The sequence below is a fragment of the Scyliorhinus torazame genome, chromosome 14, assembly GCF_047496885.1.
Source record: "Scyliorhinus torazame isolate Kashiwa2021f chromosome 14, sScyTor2.1, whole genome shotgun sequence".
NCBI classification, from domain to species: Eukaryota; Metazoa; Chordata; class Chondrichthyes; order Carcharhiniformes; family Scyliorhinidae; genus Scyliorhinus; species Scyliorhinus torazame.
Window position 1 is genome coordinate 140,336,034 of NC_092720.1, and position 23,214 is coordinate 140,359,247.

The following is a 23,214-nucleotide window of genomic DNA, read 5'->3' on the forward strand; positions in this document are numbered from 1 at the left end:
ATCACGCCGCCAAAAACGTCGCAACGTCTCCGGCCCGGAATGGGCTAGCAGCGACGTGACGCTATCCGCGCTGGCTCACGTGGTTCACGCCATGCAGCGTCATACACGCCGCACGGCGTGACGGCTCATTAAGGACGCGCTGCTCCCCCCACCCGACCAGAACACCCGACCGGATGGCCGCCCGCCACTCAGCCCCGAGGTTCCAGTCTCTTGACATTGAGGCGCTCCTGGACGCAGTGGAGCAGAGGAGGGAGGCCCTGTATCCCGGGCATGGCTGCAGAGTTGCCCCACGCCACAGCCGCCGTCTGTGGAGGGAGGTGGCAGAGGCCGTCACCGCTGTGGCCCTGACACCACGGACAGGCACCCAGTGCCACAAGAAGGTGAAAGACCTCGTCAGAGCAGCCAGGGTGAGCCTCCCCCCCCGCCCGATATCCGAATCCCCCCTCCCCATATCCCCCCTCCCCCATATCCCTCCTCCCCCATATTCCCCCTCCCCCACATCCCCCTCCCCCATATCCCCCCTCCCCATATCCCCCCTCCCCCATATCCCCCCTCCCCCATATCCCCCCTCCCCCATATTCCCCCTCCCCATATCCCCCCCTCCCCATATCCCCCCCTCCCCCATACCCCCCATATCCCCACTCCCCCATATCCCCCCCTCCCCATATCCCCCATATCCCCCCTCCCCCATATCCCCCATATACTCCCTCCCCATATCCCCCTCCCCCATATCCCCCCTCCCCCATATCCGCCTTCCCCCATTTCCCCAAGTGAATCCAGCCCTAACATTAACCTCTGCAATACACGCGCAACTGATGGCGTGCATTCATATACCTGTCTAACACTGTTGCCTTTTACCCCTGCCACCACCCCCCACAGGAGAAGCGTGCACCAGGGAGCATGTGAGGACTGGAGGAGGCCCAGCTGATGAGAGGCCACTGACCGAACATGAGGGAAGGGCCCTGGAACTGGCTGGCGGACCTGAGGACCGGGAGGTTGCTGATGCAGAGGTCGGGGGCCCACCAGCAAGTGAGCCACCGACAGCCCGTCCCCATATCCCCCCAATCCCCATATCCCCCCCTCCCCCATATCCCCCCTCCCCCATATCACCTAATCACTGCCTGCGTGTCTAACCATGCATGCTTCATTGTGTATCACAGGAGCAAACGTCGAGGCACCCATCCCTGCAGATGCAGACCGCCCGCATGATGTCCCTCGGAGACCACTGGAGACGGAGAGACCCGGACCCTCTGGCATGCGACGCCCACAGGATGCCCCTTGGAGACCACTGGAGATGGAGAGACCCGGACCCTCTGGCATGCGACGCCCGCAGGATGCCCCTTGGAGACCACTGGAGATGGAGAGACCCAGACCCTCTGGCATGCGACGCCCGCAGGATGACCCTTGGAGACCACTGGAGATGGAGAGACCCGGACCCTCTGGCATGCGACACCCGCAGGATGCCCCTTGGAGACCACTGGAGATGGAGAGACCTGGAGCAAAAGGGAGACGACGCCCCCGTCTCTTGCGGGTGCGACGACGCAGGCGTGTGCCACCCAGCGACGAGAGGGGCAGCCACAGACCCCCGTCACAGCCGAGCCGCGAAACCACTACCCAGGACACCACTACCCAGGACACCACTACCCAGGACACCCCTACCCAGGACACCACTACCCAGGAAACTGAAATACAGGACAGTCACACAGATTGGATGGGCAGAGGCGAACTGCCACCCCAAAGTGCCATGGACTCAGAGTGGGACGATGCGCACGACGCAACACCACTGCTGTCACCAACACCCTCCACCATCGCAGAGACGCTCACCTCGGTTGGGCACTTTAGTGATGAGGCGTCTGGTACACTCACTGGTGCGCACAACACAGCCATCCCGGTACAGCAGGTGGAGGTAGGAGCAGCAGAGGGGCCGGGCGGTCGGAGAGCAGCCCAGCCCAAGCGAACATCTGCCGCCCAGATGGATCCCGGTTTCCTGCAGTTACCACACCCACACATAGATCCGATGCAACCACCGAACCGGAGACGAGCGAAGAGGGTGACGTCCGGCTTGTGGCGGCTGCAGTCGCAGGTGGAGGAGTCCACCCGCGTCCAGGAGCTGGGAGTGGTGCCAGTCATGCGTGCCACCCAGGCCGACACCACACGGGTGGCGTCCGCGGTGGAGGCAATGGGTGCGACTGTGTCAGACATGGGGAACGGTTTGCGAGGCCTGGGGCTTTCCGTGCAGGCGGCGTCTGTGGCCCAGGACATGGCTGCCCTCTCACAGGAGGCCATGAGCCAGCGCCAACAGCAGATGGCAGAGGCGCTCAACGCCATGGCCCAGTCTCAGCAGGCCATGGCCCAGTCTCTGCAGGCCATGGCCCTGTCTCTGCAGGCCATCGCTGAGGGCATCGGCGCCATTGCCCATGTGCGAGCCAGCGTCGCACAGTCACAGTCAGGGTTTGCCAATCCCTTGAGCTCCATGGCTGCAAACTGCAGACCCCTGTCGATACCAGCACGGGCCTCCAGGACTGGCAGCGCCAGATGTCGGGGGGCGTCGGATGGCCAGTCCGTTCGCATCCCCCACCCATGTAGAGGCCTGGGGGCCATCGGGCACCCCGAGGGAGGAGGAGGTGCTGTGGTCCGTCCCGGGTCCCCCTGTAGGGGAGGTTCCGGAACACCGCGACACCTCGGACTCACCCCCGTTCCGTCCCAGGTGCATCAGGTGGGCAACGGGCAGGACAGGCTGGCAGCTCACCATCCCAGTCGCCCGGGCCACAGCCTGGCCCATCTAGGCCAGGACGCCCCAGGAAACGGCCGCCAAAGGGATCCCGTGTCAGAGGGCAGGAATCACAGGAGTCCACCTCCAGTTCTGCTGTACCGTCGGGGGAACCACGTAGACGTAGTCATAGGGTCCGTAAGGCCAAACAATTAGACACTGAGTAAGTTGGCACGGGTGCAGGGCACAGATGAGTTTTAGGGTCTCGGGCACGTGCATGAACTCCGTTCGTTATTAAAGTCAATGTTACACCTACCGAAGCTGCCTTTGTGCTCTGTCCAAAGCGTGCGGGGGTGTCATGTACGTTGAGCGCAAGTGTATGTGTGAGGGGTGGTCTTACCTCAGCTCCAGGTGAGTCTGCCCCTTCCCCCTGGGCCGCCATCAACATCCCCCGGGCAGAGGACGGGACCGTGCGCTGCAGTGTCACAGCCGCATGCAGGGATGGTCCGGGTGGATGGTGGTACTGTGGCCATGGGTCAGACATAGTCCAACGATGTGGAGCCAGGAGCTCATCGCAGGGCGGGTAGTCATCATCATCCATGGCCTGCAATAGACACGCGTCCACCGGCAACTGAGTGAGCCCGGCCGTTGTGCCGCAGGTGGATCGGCAATGGGGGGGGGGGGGTGGGGGGGGGGGGGGTGGGGGGGGTGCATGCGGGTGGGGTGGGTGGGGTTGGGGAGGGGGGTGAGGGTGCTGGGTGGGTGGATGGGTGGAGGGTGTGGGTGGTCGGCTGTTGCCATGGTGTGCGGTCTGTGGCCATACTACCCGATTCCCATGCCCATCTAGTCAGTGAAGCGGGCGTCTATCAGCCTGTCCTGTCCCCGCTGGCCCAGCCGGAAACGGTGGACAGCCACCCGCCCGTGTCTAGCCCGTCTGCCCTGACCATTGCCCCCACCCCCTCATCTGGGGAGGACTGCGCCTCTTCCTACTGCTCCTCCACTCCGCCCTCCTCTGCCTGCGGCACATCGCCCCTCTGCTGGGCTATATTGTGCAGAACGCAGCACACCACAATGATGCGGCTGACCCTATCTGACTGATACTGGAGGGCGCCCCCAGAGACGTCCAGGCAACTGAAACGCAACTTCAGCACGCCAAAACACCTCTCTATCACTCCCCTTGTCGCTACATGGGCATCATTGTAGCGGTTCTCCGCCTCATTGCGTGGCCTCCGTATAGGCGTCATCAGCCACGATCGCAATGGGTAGCCCCTGTCGCCCAGCAACCAGCCCCTCAGCCGGGAATGGCGTCCCTCGTACATGCCGGTGATGTATGACCGCGACAACATGTATGAGTCGTGTACATCCGGAGTCTCCTGCTGCATTCTCGGTCCGTGAGGTCCTGGTATGACTGCCGGGGCCGATACACACAGGGCGCCCTCGGGTGCCTCCGTTGCCGTGGGGCCGCGACGTCCTCCTCCCCCTCCTCGTCCTGTCGGTCAGGTGTCCCTCCAGCCTCGGCGGCTGCCGCCTGCCCCTCTGCGTCAGCCTCTCTGGCACGCTCCTCCTCCTCCTCCTCCTCATCCAGGGCAACATGGATATTAGCGGCTGCCGCCACGGCGGCCAACATCGCTGGCTGATCGGAAAACATGACGGCCATTGCCCATACCCCCTCCTCCCCCCAGCCAGGTGGCATGGACCGCATGGGTCCGACTGTTGGAGGCAGGCACCTGGCCAGATGGACCAACTCACTTGCCCCCCCCCGCCCCCCCCACCACGTCCCTCCCCGGCACGGACCCCGTCCCCCCAACCCCCTCCCCGGCACGGACCCCCCCCCATCCCCCTCCCCGGCACGGACCCCATCCTCCTCCCCGGCACGGACCCCCATCCCCCTCCCCGGCACGGACCCCATCCTCCTCCCTAGCATGGCCCCATCCCCCTCCCCGGCACGGACCCCATCCTCCTCCCCGGCACGGACCCCATTCCCCTCCCCGGCACGGACCCCATCCCCCTCCCCGGCATGGACCCCATTCCCTCCCCGTCACGGACCCCAACCCCTCCCCGGCACGGACCCCATCCCCCTCCCCGGCACGGACCCCGTCATCCTCCCCAACACGGACCCCATCTCCCTCCCCAGCACGGACCCCATCCGCCTCCCCGACACGGACCCCATCCTCCTCCCCGGCACGGACCCCGTCCTCCTCCCCGACACGGACCCCATCCCCCTCCCCGGCACGGACCCCATCCTCCTCCCCGGCACGGACCCCCCCCCATCCCCCTCCCCGGCACGGACCCCATCCTCCTCCTCGGCACGGACCCCACCCCCTCCCCGGCACGGACCCCATCCCCCTCCCCGGCACGGACCCAATTCCTCTCCCCGGCACGGACCCCGTCATCCTCCCCGGCACGGACCCCCCCCCCATCCCCTCCCCGGCACGGACACCCCCCATCCCCCTCCCCGGCACGGACCCCCTCCTCCTTCCCGGCACGGACCCCATTCCTCTCCCCGGCACGGACCCCATCCTCCTCCCCAGCACGGACCCCCCCCATCCCCCTCCCCGGCACGGACCCCATCCTCCTACTCGGCACGGAACCCATCCCCCTCCCCGGCACGGACCCCCCCCCATCCCCCTCCCCGGCACAGACCCCATCCCCCTCCCCGGCACGGACTCCGTCATCCTCCCCGGCACGGACTACATCCTCCTCCCCAGCACGGACCCTATCCTCCTCCCCGGCACGGACCCCACCCCCCTCCCCGGCACGGACCCCATCCCCCTCCCCAGCACAGACCCCATCCCCCTCCCCGGCACGGACCCCATCCCCCTCCCCGGCACGGACCCCATCCTCCTCCCCGGCACGGACCCCATCCCCCTCCCCGGCACGGACCACCCCCCCATCCCCCTACACGGCACGGACCCCATCCCCCTCCCCGGCACGGACCCCATCCCCCTCCCCAGCACGGACCACCCCCCCATCCCCCTACACGGCACGGACCCCATCCTCCTCCCCAGCACGGACCCCATCCTCCTCCCCGGCACGGACCCCATCCTCCTCCCCGGCACGGACCCCATCCTCCTCCCCGGCACGGACCCCATCCTCCTCCCCGGCACGGACCACATCTCCCTCCCTGGAACGGACCCCATCCTCCTCCCCAGCACGGACCCCATCCTCCTCCCCGGCATGGACCCCATCCTCCTCCCTAGCATGGCCCCATCCCCCTCCCCGGCATGGACCCCATCCTCCTCCCTAGCATGGCCCCATCCCCCTCCCCGGCACGGACCCCCCCCCATCCCCCTCCCTGGCACGGACCCCATCCTCCTCCCCAGCACGGACCCCATCCTCCTCCCCGGCACGGACCCCATCCCCCTCCCCGGCACGGAACCCCCCCATCCCCCTACACAGCATGGACCCCAACCTCCTCCCCGGCACGGAACCCATCCTCCTCCCCGGCACGGACCCCATCCTCCTCCTCGGCACGGACCCCATCCTCCTCCCCGGCACGGACCCCCTCCCATCCCCACCCCGGCACGGACCCCATCCTCCTCCTCGGCACGGACCCCATCCTCCTCCCCGGCACGGACTCCAACACCCTCCCCGGCACGGACCCCATCCCCCCCCCGGCACGGACCCCATCCCCGGCACGGACCCCATCCCCCTCCCCGGCACGGACTCCAACCCCCTCCCCGGCATGGACCCCATCCCCCTCCCCGGCACGGACCCCATTCCTCCTCCCTGGCACGGACCCCATCCTCCTCCCCAGCACGGACCCCATCCTCCTCCCCGGCACGGACCCCATCCCCCTCCCCGGCACGGAACCCCCCCATCCCCCTACACAGCACGGACCCCAACCTCCTCCCCGGCACGGAACCCATCCTCCTCCTCGGCACGGACCCCATCCTCCTCCCCGGCACGGACCCCCTCCCATCCCCACCCCGGCACGGACCCCATCCTCCTCCTCGGCACGGACCCCATCCTCCTCCCCGGCACGGACTCCAACACCCTCCCCGGCACGGACCCCATCCCCCCCCCGGCACGGACCCCATCCCCGGCACGGACCCCATCCCCCTCCCCGGCACGGACTCCAACCCCCTCCCCGGCATGGACCCCATCCCCCTCCCCGGCACGGACCCATTCCTCCTCCCTGGCACGGACCCCATCCTCCTCCCCGGCACGTACCCCATCCCCCTCCCCGGCACGGACCCCATCCCCCTCCCCGACATGGACCCCCTCCCCATCCCCGTCCCCGGCACGGACCCCATCCCCCTCCCCGGCACGGCCCCCCCACCCCCCTCCCCGGCAGGGACACCAGCCTCCTCCCCGGCACGGACCCCATCCTCCTCCCCGGCACTTACCCCCCTCCCGGCACTCCCCCGGAGCCCAGCCCACTCTAACCACCACCACCCCCCCCCCCCCCCCCCGCCGCACACACACACACAAAACCCTACACACACCTCTCCCCCACACATTCAGACTGCGGCCACGCCATCGCCTGTCCAGCGGCCAACCCCCCAGGCCGTCACCCACCTCCACGCTGGTCGGCGTGAACCTTGAGCACAGGTTGACGGCGATTGAAAGTTGGTTTGATTTACGCCGACGTGACCCGTCATCACGTCGGCGGGACTTCGGCCCATCCGGACGGGAGGATATCGGCAGCCCCAAAATCCATTACCTTGCGCCCACCCGTGCCATTCTCCGAGGTGTGCGGCGCCATTAACGCCCCGCCGACTTTTCTCCCTTCAGAGACTTCGGCCGGCGGCGGGGGCGGAATTCACGGCGGCCAACGGCCATTCTCCGACCCGCTGGGGGGTCGGAGAATCTCGCCCAAGAACAGAACTCTAAAAAAATTAAATTGAAAACACGAGACACAGGGCAGAGCTGAAAATGAAACTAGAAAACAGACTTACTCACATGAGTGACAGCGCAGCCTGCCTTTCTGGTAACCATTTAATCACAGCTTTAGCAGACATAACTGCATATTTTAACCTAAGTTATTTTAATAACATTACTGCAACAGGCTCATAATACAATATATATAAGCATTTCCTAAAATCATCGCAGTGACAAAGACATGAATTAGTGTTTCAACAGTAGTAAGTTAGAGGTAAGGCTGTGGGTGGGAGCAAGTAACCTTTATGGCCAATAGGTTATGAGGTTGCATCTTGGTGTAAGACACCAGGGTTGTGAACGATCCAGTTGAATCTAATGGTCAGGGCAAAGAGAACAAGAGTTATGGTGGAAAACAAAATACAGCAGCTTGAGTCTTCCCATGTTGAGGATATGTCAGGGCGAATGGTTGAATGGGTACCTTGGCCCATTAACAATCCAGGTATTGAGACATCCCTTGACCGAACATCATTCTATTGCACCATGTTGGAAAAACTGAAACCCATAAGTAGGTTGGGATTTTAAAATTTATTTTCTGTAACATTCACACATTCCAAGGAACATAAGAGTCCATGTGCTGATATTATACACCAAGAAAGGCTCAATCAATTAATGAATCAATTAATAATAGTAGCTCCAGGATATCACTCCAGGGGTTCCTCATGGTAGAGTCCCAGGAAATACAATTACTGTTTATTTATAGCAAGAGTAATCATGATATACACAGTTCATTACCCACAGTTCATTAACTATTAATAAGTACCTAACTCCTTCTTTAACTGGCTAACCCGCTACACACACACATGTACACACACTAGAGAGGCCAATGTCGAGGGTGGATAGGGATAAAGGAACATAAATTAAAGAGAAAAATAGACTTTGCTTCCGATGATGCTCCCGATCATGCTTCCTTCACAGTAAGCTTGTAAATCACAGTCTTTGTGTTGCAACCCATACTGGTTTTCCTGCAGTTTTGAAAGACTAAACTCACACCTTTCCTGGAGAGTCAGAGGCTTGGATTCCTCAAATCTTGCTTTCAGTTTGGAGTTTGTCTTCAGGCCTCTATAGAACAGGTCGTACACACAGGCCACAGGCCTTCTGGAGAAAGATAGTCGACACATGCCAGCATTTGAGGGGAGAGGTAGCAAATTCTGAACTTTGCCTGCACAGGCTATAATGGTTCTTCTGTAAACAGATACACCCAGGCTTTTTTGCCAGTTCAGAAACACAGCCTTTCTGGAGAAGAAACAGAGGGAAGAGACAGTGGGCCTTCTTTCTGAGCTGCCAGGAGTCAAACTGAAACTAAACTGAAAACCTTGTGACTCTGAAAACATTCCATTGGGATGAGACTCAATCACCCCCTGTTCCCAGGCAGAGCACATCCTTTTGTACCAATTTTATCAAATCGAGTCCTAGCCCATCTCTGTCATTGGTATCAGTCAGTCTACAACTCCAGTCCAAACCAGCACAGGCTTCTGCTTCAATTAAAGGCATAGACCACTGCTTCCTTTTGCTTGAATTAAAGATACAGGTTGCCTTAAAGACACATGTCCATAGCTCATCCAGGGTTCAAAAATGTTTCAGAAAAATCTTAAAAAACTAAAATAAATGCATAAACAGAAAGGACCCTTACACCATGGGCTGCAGCAGTTCAAGAAGGTGGCTCACCACCACCTTCTCAAGGACAATTAGGGATGGGCAATAAATGCTGACCAAGCCAGCGATGCCCACATCCCATAAATTATTTTTTAATAACTCGTAGCCTAGTAGTTATTGTACTGGACAAGCAATCCTGAGATTAAGAACTTACATCCCACCATAACAATTTGGGAAATGACCATGAATAAAACCTGGAAATCTGTGGCCTGGCATTTATCCGAATTCATTCTTGGGATGTGGGCATTACTGGCTAGGTCAGAATTTACTGCCCATGAGATAACCTGAAGCTGCTGGGTTGTTGTCAAAGATACCCAACTAGTTCAGTAATATCCACCCCGCTCCCAGTGTGGTGGACATGTCACTCCAGTCCCGGTTACTTGGATGACCCTTAATGCTCTCAGGAAAACCAGGGATGAGCAAACACTTTGGTCTTGCCAGAATTGCCTTCACCCTGAGAAAAAAATAAAAGAAATGGTATCAAAAAATGATGATTTGGAACATGTTCTAAGCAATAGGTATTTAAGTTGCTGGAAACCCCTGAAAGAAAAGTTTTTCCACTCCTTACTTCACTACTATTGACAACAAGCGGTAAACCTGTTAGAAAGAGATTCTTACAAAAATATTTTCAAGGTGGCCTCTGACTCAGAAATTGTGAAGCTCTAATTCACTTGATACAATTGGCACAGGGGTTCCAACAGGGATCATTTGCGATTATTCAGGATTCGGAACATTGCTTAAACAAGGGTCTCCAAGGCGAGTTGGGATTCTCCACTGCTGCCCTTATAATCAGCAATCTTAGCGCATGCCTGCCTTGCTGGCTGTGGCAATGGTGTTTCGTGACTGCCCACCCTGACCCCACAGTCCACCGCCTGGCCACCCTTCCGCTGCTCTCACCAGCCCTGGCAGAAGCCCCCTCTCCCCTGGGCAGCGGCACAACTGTCATCAAACTATGGAAATGTTGGACACTTTCCATACCCCCCTCTCTCTCCCTCAGCAACCATAAAGCTGGTTTCACGATTTTGAAAACTCGGCCCATCAGAGATGGAACACCGTGGAGGCCCTGGAGAATACCGGGCCGGGCCCGCTCATGATCTGCAAATGGTGTTTGCTGTACATGTGTTCTGGACCCTATTGACGCTGCTGTCAAGATGACGGAGAATTACGATTTGGTGCCAAATCGGCGCCCGCCACGATTTTAGCATCGGAACATATTCTCTGCCCAATCCGGTTTTGCGATTTTGCCATCAGCCAACGGAGAGTCCCGCCCATGGTAAATGATCATCAAATGAGGCTGTGTTAAATTGAGGAACAAATAAGGGCCATTCACACTGCTGTGAGTGTATTATAGACCTCAAAAGAGTCAGAGCAAGATAGAAGAGCAAATACATTGCTGGGAAGTGCAGTAATAATAGGGCAATGAGAATGTGGGATTTTAATAACCTAAATATTAGACCACCAGACCAGAAGATGTAAAAGTAGAACGAGGCCATTCAGGCAATAAAGCCTGCTCCACCATTCAATGATATCAGGACTGATCTGATATGATTATCGCTTTCCCGCCTTATTCCCATAATCTTGATTCATTTATTGATTAAAAATCTGTCTATCTCAGCATCGAACATACTTAACAATCCACTTTCTACAGCTCTTTGAATTCCATAGATTCACTACCCTCTGATCGAAGAAATCCCTCCTCATGTCTGCCTTAAATAGTGACTGCTGTGAAGATATATATACAGCAAGTTTGTACATAATGTTATGCACAACCACCGACCACTAGGTGGCAATATGAAACCCACTATGTGAGCCTGTGGCTGGGGAGTTGGGAGTAGGTCATGCTGGAGGATAGATGTATTTTGCAGTAGCTCTACAATAGTTAATTAGTGTCAGTAGTTTGTTATTTTATTTATCCTAGTTATCTCATCACGCAGTTTGTTTCATAATCAATTATTTAAACTGGATGTTCTGTAGTTCATCATTCACTTCAGCCAGTCTACAGAACATGACAATCGCTTGCTCTGAGATTTTGCCCTCTGGTCCTAGACCCTCCCACGAGGGGAAACAACCACTCAGTATCTACCCTCCAGGCCCCCTGATAATCCTATCCATCTCAATAAGGTCGCCTCTCATTCTTCCAAACTCCAATGAGTACAGGTCCAATCTACTCAACCTCTCCTCATAAAAAATACCTCCATACCTGGGATCTTCCTTGTGATAAAAGGCATAGAGGGAGCAGAATTCCTAGAAATCGTTCAAAAGAACCTTGTGTCATTACATAGTATGCTCAGAAAGAGAATGGCAGTTCTAGACTGGAGAGCCATTTTAGCTAAAAGAGGCTATAGTTAAAAAAGGAGAAAGTCCTAGCCTCAGTTAACACAGTCCAGTCAGCTGAAACTCAGTCCTGAGAAAAATATTGGAAGATTTTTGTAGAACAGTATAAATTGTCATTGAGAGAGAGTCGCGGATGAATCAAGAATAGTCAGCATGGATTTTTTAAGGGAAAGCCATGTCTGACTAACTTGATTGAATATTTGGCATGGTACCAGTAGTCTACTTTCTCGAAGTAGTTTACCTCGAGTGATTCTGTGACGACCAGTAAGTGCCTTCCAGCGACATGGAGAAGATCCAGGCCCCTCCACAGCTACGGATCTCCGGCAATCTCGGCGCCAACTGGCGCGTCTTCAAGCAAAGATTTCTTCTCTACATTGAGGCCTCAGACCTCGAGGTGGCGTACAATACCAGAAAAATCATGCTGCTTCTATCAACTGCAGGGGACCAAACCATCCAGATTTTCAACTTGCTTAATTTTACCGACGGCCAGGACAAGACCAAATTCAAGACCGTTTTGGAGAAGTTCGACAGTCTCTGTAAAGTCGAAACAAACGAGAGCTTTGAGCACTATATCTTTCAGCAGCGCCTTCAGGGTAAGGATGAACCTTTCCAATCCTTTCTATCTCATCTCCGTATATTAGCGCAATCCTGCAATTATGGTGACACCGCTGATTCCGTCATCCGGGATCAGATCGTGTTTGGGGTGCGCTCCGATTCCTTGCAGGAGCAACTCCTCAAAATTAAGCACATGACACTGCCAGTCGCAATCGAGACGTGTATGGTGCATGGGCATGCGAGAAATCGGTACTCCCGTCTCGAATCGGCAGAATACGAAAAACTTGCCTCCAACGAGGCAGAGAGTGTACAGGCCATCGCCCGGATGCAGCGCCTCAGTATCGATGAAAGCGGCCATTTCACGCGCTTTTCCTGGGGCCCCACGCATGCGCAACATGAACAGGAGGACGAAGCGGCCGAAAACCAAACTGCGCAAGTGCGAACGTCGGCTGACCGCACTGCGCATGTGCGACGACGCACGGAGCGGAACGACGTCAGCGTCATGACGTGCCCGAACTGCGGCACCGCTCACTTAAAGCGGCAATGCCCTGCTAAAGGCAGGCGATGTTTAAATTTCGGGAAGCCTGGACATTATGCAGCCTTGTGCAGGTCTGCTCTGCACCACCAGTCAAGGGCCAGCGATCCCAATTCCAACGCAAGCGCGTTCGATGTGTACAGCAAGGTCTACTGGATTCTGATCCTGGTAGCACTACGGATCCAGAGGACGACTGCCTGGAGTCTCCCTATCGTGTGGGCATCATCACTACATGTGAGTATGCTTCCTCAAATTCAGCAAGACGCCTATCTATCCTCAATGTGGATTCCGCAGACGAATGGCGTGCTGTCATACACGTAAATCAATGCAGCATACAGTTCAAGCTGGACACTGGTGCTTCTGCCAATCTCATCTCTCCAGCTGATTTTGACCGCATTAAAAAGCAACCCAAAATTCTTCCACCAGCCTGCCCGCTCCTCGATTATAAAGGCAATGCCATAACTGCACTAGGATCTTGTCACCTATTCGTCTCCAACAAGACCATCAATGTCACACTGCGATTTGAAATCGGCAAGCCTGATAAGGCATCCCTGCTTGGTGCCCATGCATGCAAGCTACTCAACCTCGTACAGCAAGACCATGCCATGTCTTCTTCCAATGTGGATCTTCAGGCTGACATTGATGACATCCATGCTCAATATCCGGATGTGTTTGATGGAATGGGCACTCTGCCATACTGCTAAAATATCCCACTCAGGCCTGATGCCACGCCTGTAATCCATGCACCACGCCGGGTGCCGGCTCCTCTGAAGGAACATTTAAAGGCACAACTACAGGAGCTCCAAGACCAGGGCATAATCTCCAAAGTGACGGAACCGACTGACTGGGTCAGCTCGATGGTCTGTGTGAAGAAGCCCTCAGGAGAGTTGCGGATATGCATAGATACCAAAGATCTTAACCGGAACATAATGCCGGAACACTACCCGATCCCGAAGCGGGAGGAACTGACCAGTGAGATGGCACATGCCAAATTCTTCACAAAGCTAGATGCATCGCATGGTTTCTGGCAGGTACAACTGGATGAGTCCAGCAGGAAGCTCTGCACGTTCAACACACCATTTGGCAGGTACTGTTATAACCGTATGCCGTTCGGCATTGTCTCTGCCTCTGAAATATTCCACAGGATCATGGAGCAGATGATTGAGGGGATTGAGGATGTGCGTGTCTACGTCGATGATGTAATCATATCGTCCACAACCCCCGAGGAACACATATCTCATCTCAAACAAGTCTTTTGATGTGTCCATGCAAATGCCCTCAAGCTGAACAAGGCCAAGTGCTCCTTTGGCATGTCATCCATCAAGTTCTTGGGCGACCAGATATTCCAGCAGGGTGTGCGACCAGATTCGGACAAGGTCAAGGCCATTAATGCCATGAAGACCCCGGAAGACCAAAACGCGGTACTACGCTTCCTCGGAATGGTGAATATCTTGGGAAAATCTATTCCCAACATGGCCCCACACACCACAGCTCTCAGACATCTGGTGAAGAAGTCCACTGCGTTCCGGTGGCTACCCACACATCAAGCAGAGTGGCTCGAGCTCAAAGCAAAGTTCACCACTGCTCCGGTACTCGCGTTTTTTGACCCGGACAGGGAAACAAAAATCTCCACGGACGCAAGCCAGGACGGCATTGGTGCGGTGCTCCTCCAGAGGGACGACTCCTCGTCCTGGGCTCCAGTTGCTTATGCGTCAAGGGCCATGACTCCTACTGAACAGAGGTATGCCCAGATAGAAAAAGAGTGCCTGGGCCTCTTAACCGGCATTGTAAAGTTCCATGACTATGTCTACAGTCTACCAACCATCACAGTGGAGACTAACCACAGACCCTTGGTCCATATCATTCATAAGGACTAGAATGACATGACGCCCAGGCTTCAGTGCATTCACTCTCGACTCCGCAGGTACGATTCTGAGTTAGTATACACATCCGGCAAGGAGCTGATAATTGTGGATGCCCTGTCCCGCTCCATCACCTCGCCCTGTGAACAGGTTGACTTCATCCGCCAGATTGAGGCACAGGTGCAGCTGTGTGCCAGCAACCTCCCGGCCTCAGATGAAAAAGTGATCAGCATTCATGAAGAGATTGCCAAAGGCCCTCTTCTGCAGCATGTAATGCACCACCTTGCAAATGGCTGGCAAAAAGGGCAATGCCCTCAGTTCTTTAATGTGAAGGACGACCTGACAGTCGTCGAGGGGATTCTCCTCAAGCTAGAGCGTATTGTTATTCCTCGCAGTCTGCAGAGCTTAGTGCTCAAAGAAATCCATGAGGGACACTTAGGTGTCGAATAGTGTAGGCGCAGGGCCCGGCAGGCTGTCTATTGGCCTGGAATCAGCCAGGACATATCCAACATGGTCCTCAATTGTGTGACCTGCCAGCGTTTCCAGCCTGCTCAAACAAAAGAAACACTCCAGCAACACGAGATCGTGACCTCTCCGTGGTCCAAGGTGGGAATCGACCTTTTTCACGCCAATGGGCATGACGATGTGCTCATCATAGATTACTTCTCAAGTTACCCGGAAGTTGTGAAGCTGTCAGACCTCACATCAAGGACAGTCATCAAGGCCTGCAAGGAGACATTTGTCAGGCATGATATTCCACTCACTGTCATGAGTGACAATGGTCCCTGCTTCCACAGCCAAGAGTGGTCCAATTTCGTCAAGTCGTACCAATTTAACCATCTTACCTCAAGTCTACACTACCCGCAGTCCAACGGGAAGGTTGAGAAAGGGGTCCATATAGTGAAGCAACTTCTCTGCAAGGCTGCAGACTCTGCTTCTGACTTCAACCTTGCGCTGTTAGTGTAGAGGGCAACCCCTCTGTCCACCCGTATGTCTCCGGCTCAACTCCTCATGAATAGAGACCTACGAACGACTGTTCCGGCCATACACTTACCAGACCTGGATCATCTTCCAGTGCTGCAAAAGGTGCAGGAACTCAGGAAACGGCAAAAGCTGAGTACAATGCTCATGCTACCGATTTGCCTGTGCTATCTCCGGAAGATGCTGTTCGGATCAAGCTACCTGATGGAGGCTGGTCAGCTCCAGCTGTTGTTGTTCGACTGGCTGCTCCCAGATCGTTTGTAGTTCGTATGGCTGATGGCTCCATTGTCAGGCGCAACAGTAGGGCACTGCGCAAAGTTGCCTGCCCACCACCAGATCCTACTTTTCCAGATGTTGTTATGCCTCCTCCAGACACCTCGCACCACGAGGCCACCAATCTGGCAGCAATCCCGCCTATCAAGGCAAGTCGTCCCCACCTCCACCTCTCCGGCGGTCGACAAAGATCCGACCCAAGCCCCAAAGATTGGACTTATAGACATTTATCTTGTAAATCTTGTTCTGTATCTGCACACTAGACATCTCTGATGTATATATTCATCCACTCTCCATTTAATGTAACTAGTTACACATGTAAATACAGTCGCATATGTTCCAAGCAACCAACATATTTTTAAAAAGGGGAGATGTCATGATATGCACTCATGCACATAATGAGATACAGACAGGCAGTGACAGACGCCCAGTACAGCCAATCAACACACAGGACAGAACATAACCAATTACCAGGCAGAACACTAGAGGGTGGTCTCCCACTATAAAACACACGAGGCATCAACACTCTGCCTCTTTCCACTGATGACAACTGTAGTGACAGTCAGGGTGTATATATCAGTGAGCACCTTCTACACATGGCTCAGAGCTAGCCTGGTCTAGTTAGTTATAGCAAGCACGCTTAGATTAGTAGAGTGTCAAACCCACAGCGAACTGTGTGCACTGCTTAACAAGTTCAATAAAGCGTATTGAACTAACATCACAGTTTGGAGTCTACTTTCAAGTTGCAGTCCGTGTTACCCCAGGGTGAATAACACGACAGAAAAACATTCTCTGAACTGCTTCTGATATATTTCTAGTATATTTTTTCAAATAAGGAGACCAGGGGCGTCATTCTCCGACCCCCCGCCGGGGCCGCGCCGGTTGGCGGGACCCCCCGTTCAATTCTCCGGCCCGGATGGGCCGAAGTCCCGCCCAGAAATTGCCTGTCCCGCCGGCGTAAATCAAACCTGGTATTTACCGGCGGGACTAGGCGGCGTGGGCGGGCTCCGGGGTCCTGGGGGGTGCGCGGGGCGATCTGACTCCGGGGGGTGCCCCCACAGTGGCCTGGCCCGCGATCGGGGCCCACCGATCCGCGGGCAGGCCTGTGCCGTGGGGGCACCCTTTCCCTTCCGCCTCCGCTACGGCCTCCACCATGGCGGAGGCGGAAGAGACTCTCCCCACTGCGCATGCGCGGGAAACTTTCAGCGGCCGCTGACGCTCCCGCACATGTGCCGGGAAACTGTCAGCGGCCGCTGACGCTCCTGCGCATGCGCCGCATTTCCGCGCCAGCTGGCGGGGCAATAAACGCCATTTCCACCAGCTGGCGGGGCGGAAATCCCTCTGGTGTCGGCCTAGCCCCTCAATGTTGGGGCTAGGCCACCAAAGATGCGGAGCATTCCGCACCTTTGGGCCGGCGCGATGCCCGTCTGATTGGCGCCGTCTTTGGCACCAGTCGGCGGACATCGCGCCGTTGGGGGAGAATTTTGCCCCAGAACTGTACACAGTATTCCAGATGTGGGTCAGGATTCTCCACTGTCAGTCGATGTTCCCAGAATTCCTTATGCAGCCGAGAATCTCACGTTGTGTGCTGCTCCCATTGTGATGCTCCGGTCCCCCGCTGGCGGTGGCATCGCGGTTCACATCCCGTGCCAGCAGGCAGATGCAAATGAGGCGTTAGAACCCATTTTTATCCTATTAACAGACTTGACACCAGATTTTCCATGCCTCCATGATGCTCTGGCTCACTGTGCTGGGATTCACCCAAGCGTGAATTGGTGCAAATATTTTCCAGCATTGCCTTGACATGGTCCCTCAGCACAGACTGGTAGAAAAGGTGACCTCACACGGGATCAGAGGTGAGCTGGCAAGCTGGATACAGAACTGGCTCGGTCATAGAAGACAGAGGGTAGCAGTGGTTGAAGAAACTCGGTTTGTTCTCACTGGAACGAAGGAGGTTGAGGGGAGACCTGATAGAGGTCTACAAAATTATGAGGGGCATAGACAGAGTGGATAGTCAGAGGCTTTTCCCCAGGGTAGAGGGGTCAATTACTAGGGGGCATAGGTTTAAGGTGAGAGGGGCAAGGTTTAGAGTAGATGTACGAGGCAAGTTTTTTACGCAGAGGGTAGTGGGTGCCTGGAACTCGCTACCGGAGGAGGTGGTGGAAGCAGGGACGATAGTGACATTTAAGGGGCATCTTGACAAATACATGAATAGGATGGGAATAGAGGGATACGGACCCAGGAAGTGTAGAAGATTGTAGTTTAGTCGGGCAGCATGGTCGGCACGGGCTTGGAGGGCCGAAGGGCCTGTTCCTGTGCTGTACTTTTCTTTGTTCTTTGTCCAGTGGAAGAGTGCTTTTCTGAATGGAGAGCTGTGATGAGTGGTGTTCTGCAGGGATCAGTTCTGGGACCTTTGCTGTTTCGTATATATAAATGATTTAAAGGAAAATGTAACTAGCCTGATTAGTAAGTTTGCAGGTGACACAAAGATTGGTGGAGTTGCGGATAGTGATGAGAATTGTCAGAGGATACAGCAGGGTGTAGGTTGGCTGGAGACCTGGGCGGAAAATGGCAAATGGATTTTAATCTGGACAAATGTGAGGTAATGCATTTTGGAAGACCCAAAACAGGTGGGAAATGTACAGTGAATGGCATAACCCTTAGGAAGAATTAACAGGCAGAGAGATTTGGGCGTATGGGTCTACAGATCACCGAAAGTGGCAACACAGATGGATAAGGCAGTCAAGAAGGCATAGGGCATGCTTGCTTCATCGGTCGAGGCATTGAGTATAAAAATTGGCAAGTCATGTCATAGCTGTACAGAACCTTAGTTAGGCCACGCTTGGAATATTGTGTACAATTCTGGTCAGCACACTACCAGAAGTATGTGGAGGCTTTGGAGAGGGTACAGAAGCAATTTACTAGGCTGTTGCCTGGTATGGAGGGCATTAGCTATGAGGAAAGGTTAGATAAACTCGATTTGTTCTTACCGAAATGACAGAGGTTGAGGGGCGACCTGATAGAAGTCTACAAAATTATGAGGGGTATTGTCAAAGTGGATAGCCAGAGGCTTTTTCCCAGGGTGGAAAAGTAAATTACAAGGGAACATAGGTTTAAGGTGCGAGGGGCAATGTTTAGAGGAGATGTGCGAGGCATGTTTTGTATGCAGAAGGTGGTGAGTGCCTGGAACACGCCGGGGGAGGTGGTGGGAGCAGGTACAATAGCAATGTTAAGGAGGCATCTTGACAAATACATGAAAAGGGAATAGATAGATACGGACCCAGGAAGTGCAGAAGACTTTAGTTTAGGCAGGCATCATGATCAGCACAGGATTGGAGGGCCAAAGAGTCTGTTCCTATGCTGTACTGTTCTTTGTTCCTTGTTCTTTGGTCGACTTCACAGTGGGTCTAGGGGGTCAGTATTTAACTTAGGTACCACAAAGTCCACTGGAGGGCCTCCCTCGTCCCCACAACAAAGGTCCTGCCCACCCCACCACTAGACTCACACATCAGACCCCCCCTCCCATCGGAGGTCCCACCAGAGAGCCCCATCAGAGACCCCAATCATCACTCCTCCCATCGGACACCCCCTATATCAGAGACCCCCATATCAGAGACCTCTCCCATACTAGAGACCCCAGTTTCAAAGAATCCTCCCCCCCCCCCACTCCCCCCCAGATCAGATACCCCCCATCCCCATCAGTCACCCTTGCCTGGAAGCTCAAGAGCAGTCTGGGCAAAAACAGTGAAAAAGTACTGCCTTTTCAGTTACTTGTCCCTTACATCTTCTGCCTCAGACAGGGTAGAAATCAGCAGCTGTTACTTAATAGAAAGCAAAAACACATCACAAGGCTCTAAATATCCCCTCATATCCTTTTATCTGAAAGGCTTTGATTCACTTTCAAATATAAATAGCTTTAATTGACTGGGTAGTGGCTGTAATTGATTGGGTAATAGCTTCCTGATTGCCAGGTGTCTGGATTGATTATTTTCATTTCCTTTCATGCTTGAATGCATCTCAAGTGCTCTGCTTTGAACCTCACCACAAAGTTTATAAACATCCAGGAGTTAAGTGTTTTCACTTCCTCTATTTGTCAGCAGAAAGCACTTAACTGCTTTTGATGTGGTCAGGAGCCATTAATTCTAGCTAAATGTGTGGATGTTCCCACACCACATGGACTGCAGTGGTTCAAGAAGGCATCTCACCACCACGACCTTCTCAAAGGTAATTAGGGATGGGCAATAAATGCTGGCTGGTGATACTTCCATGAAGAGACCAGAAAAACAGAATGTTGGAGCTTCTACCATCTTTGCCCATGACTCCAACTTAGAAGATGCGTGTAAATGTGCAGGATGACATAGCATCTCAGGCCCCCTGAGTGGACTGTTACATCCCAGCAGCACATTGATTTTAGTTAGTGTTTTGATATGGTTGCACTTGACTGACTAATCAGAAAAGTAAAAGTTTGTGAGATCCAAAAAAAATTGGATCTAAAATTGAGTGAGTGGCAGGAAGTAAAGGATTATGGATGATCATGTTTAAGTAAATAGATAGAAGTTTTCTGTGGTGTTCTGGAGAGCTCAGTACAGGGTCCCTGGTTGTATGTGGTATATATTGATGATTTAGGCTGAAATGTAGGGGGCCTGATTAAGATGTTTGTCGATGATATAAAACTGGTCATGTGGTTGAACATGAGGAAGAAATCAGTAGATCGTAGGAAGATAGCAATGGACTGCTCAAGTGGGTGGAACGGAATATTCTCATGACGTTCGGGGGAGTTATGAGAAACCTTTATGTTCCCTTCTCCAATGAATCAAATGGAGCCGTGATTCATTAATTAGGAAATAATTATTCCTTCTATTTAATCTTTCCAGTTCTCTGCCTCCATCTTCATTCTTCCTGCCACAAATTCCAGTAATTCATTACAAAACTCATTAGAATTCAATCAAGCCAAGTACGTTTTCCAGTCACGTTGAATTTGCTGATGTTATAAGTGGCTTCTAACCCTTAGGGTAACTTTTTAAAAAACGACATCATATATAGGATGCAGTTTAGAAACAGGGCATTAGTCCCAACTGGTTAATGCTGGTATTTATGCTCCACTTGAGTCTCCTCCGACGCTATTCCATCTCGCCTAATTATATACCCTTACATTCCATTCTCCCTCATGGTTTTCCTTCAATGCATTTATTTTTTGGGGGGAAGGGGGTAGAATATTGTGTGAGTCCAAAAATCAATTTTATGCCGGCATGCATTTCCCGTGGGATCTTCGGTTGGTGCCCACCTTGGACGATCAGAAAACATGCCGGCAGCCGGAGTGAAATTTGTTTGCAGATAAAGGCTTGAGAGGAACCTTCCAATCACGCCCCATTCTCCACGCCAGCGGGAAAACGCGCTGGTCCAGCCGGAACTGCCATAGTGGGTGGAGGGAGCATCAACAGGTGGATCTTCCAGTTGTAGTGTTATTAAAGAGGTCTACCTTCCAGCCTCAGAATCTTTCCGGATGTCCAGCTTATTTTTTCAACTATTGGAGCGAGTGATGTTGGGCGTCTTTTCCATATGGCACCCAGATATGATGGCAGAATGCACAGCATCATGCCCACCGCTGAATCCCTGGGTGCATAATTAATGAGGTCAGGGATGGCGTGGTTTCCGCCAGCCTTCACAGCGGAAAACATGTAATCATAGAATCCCTACAGTGCAGAGGAGGCCATTCAGCCCATCGGGTCTGCACCAGCCCTCTTAAACAGCACCCCAGCTAGGCCTGCTCCCCTGCCCTATCACCATACCTGCATACCCCACCTAACCTGCATACCCCTGGACACTAAGGGACAATTTAGCATGGCCAATCCATCCACCTAAGCTGCATAGCTTTGGACTGTGGGAGGAAACAGGAGCACCCGGACGCAGGCAGACACGGGGAGAACGTGCAAACTCCAGACAGGCAGTCACCCAAGGCCAGAATTTAACCCACAAAGCAGCAGTGCTAACCACTGTGCCATCATGCCGCCCCAACATTCCCTGTTCAACCCCCCGCCATGGGAGAATTCCGCCCAGTGTATTATCTGACAAATGCACATCTTTCAATAGTTTAATGCTTGATGGAAGGCAGAATGGTTACTGCAGTGGGAGCGTTTGTTTATGATTTCTGAGGCATTATTTGTGAGCTGATTATTTTATTGGTAGGATGTTTATGGAAAGAATCAGTCTGAAGCAGCTTCTGGACTCACCCTTAATACAGTAACAGGGATGCACATTTGCAGTCTAGGTCATTTAACGGGAAAGCTCATTTCCAGTGTCCTTTGTGCCAGTCATTAAATTCCAAGCAGCCTCAGTAAACTGGAATACGATGACTAAAGCACCAATTAAACACTAATTAAAGGCATGGTCCCAACTAAAACAAGCCAAGTTTCCATATGCCATTTATTTTGCATGTGCTAATCATCTGCACTTTAAGATGTGGTTTAATACCAGCTGCACTATTTCCACAAGCATCCCCTATATTATGTTCCAGCAGCAATTTATACCATCAAACATCTCAATACATTCACGTGCTTAATTACCTTTTGCAGCATTCTGTGGACACCACACACAGGTTTAGTCAATGAGCAGTACCTTGCCTCACACCCATGTGGGAGCATCATCACAACACTGGCTACAGTGATTGAAGAAGCTTCCCCCCACTGCCTCAAGGGAAACTAAGCACAGGCAACGAATGTCAGCTTTGCCAGTGGCACCCACATCTCATGGTATCACTGCTTCCTTCGACATCTTGTATGAGGCATTCAGCTTAACCCACCTAGTAGAAACCAGTTAAAATGGAACAGGGGAGTGAGGAATTCATTTCCTCTCCTAATCTAGCCAAATGTAATTTTAACTTTCAGATGCAGGGCACCTGCCCCAAACAGGGGATTTTCTTCAAAGAGCATTCGAGACTCAGGAAGTTACTTATTTAATTATTTCCCTTGTGAACCAAGTGTGGCAGGCATGTCTCTCTGAACACCGCAAGGAAACCAGGGGCTCTTCTGCCTCTGCAACTTCCCTCTTTCCAGGTAAATTGAAAATAGTCACAGTAATGAGCTCTGACTGTCAATACCGGCCAAATCTGCCTCTCGCATGTCATATTCCATACTGTTAGCTCAAATCATGTGTATAGTGTTGCTAGCACACTTGACCCAAATATCAGCTACATTTAGATTTTAAAATGTGCTGCTTTAATCGACAGCTACGCCTCAGTTGGTAGGGGTTGTGGCCTTGAGTTTGCCCTGGTTTTCCTATCACCATTCCCCTCACAGCCCCTCCCCTGCTGTAACCAAGGGAAAAGTTCTCAGAATTTTATGTCTAAACTATGTTCACCACAATTTGATTTTCCAGCATTTTTCTCTGGTTTTAGAAACAACGCACTCCTGCCCACTAAACCGACCAGA